Source organism: Gavialis gangeticus, unplaced genomic scaffold (genome assembly GCF_001723915.1).
Source record: "Gavialis gangeticus isolate Ggan-Ray unplaced genomic scaffold, GavGan_comp1, whole genome shotgun sequence".
Lineage (NCBI taxonomy): Eukaryota > Metazoa > Chordata > Crocodylia > Gavialidae > Gavialis > Gavialis gangeticus.
Window position 1 is genome coordinate 25458407 of NW_017728998.1, and position 428 is coordinate 25458834.

At 71.5% G+C, this 428-nt stretch overlaps 1 protein-coding gene across 3 annotated transcripts in view; it reads left to right on the top strand.

The window, feature by feature from the left end:
• The first annotated feature begins 305 nt into the window (after positions 1-305).
• The window catches only part of CUNH19orf12 (chromosome unknown C19orf12 homolog), a 13257-nt gene continuing 13134 nt past the window's right edge, over positions 306-428 (top strand). For all 3 annotated transcript variants that reach the window (XM_019505640.1, XM_019505639.1, XM_019505641.1), the window contains exon 1: positions 306-395. The gene's annotated coding sequence lies outside the window, so the exon portion shown is untranslated. The remainder of the gene's footprint in view (positions 396-428) is intronic.

The window sequence follows — 428 nt, forward strand, 5'->3', positions numbered from 1 at the left end:
AGCCCTGCTCCGCAGAGCGGCCTCTCAGGAGTCGGCCCGGCCCGCGCCGGGTCTGTCCGGCAGGGGTTGAGCTGGGGGGAGCTCGAGGCGGCTGAGCCCCCGTAAGAGCCGAGAGCCCCCTGCAAGATTTGAAATTCATAACCCGGGGAGGGGGCGCCGGTGGCATCTGATGGGCAGCCCAATTTTGTTACAGACCCTCCCCCCCAATAGAAAAACCAACCAAACTGAGGGCAGGACTTTGCACTTGTCCGGACCGAGGTCGCGGGGGCCGGATCCTGCGGTCCCGGGGGCGGGGGCGGGGGCGCACCGCAGCAGCTGGAGCCGCCTCCCCGGGCGGGGCCTGTGCTTGTGCCGGCTCCGCTCCTCCACCCGCGCTCCCAGCGCCGCCATCCCAGGTAGGAGGCCTCCCGGGCTCCCCGCGCCCCGCC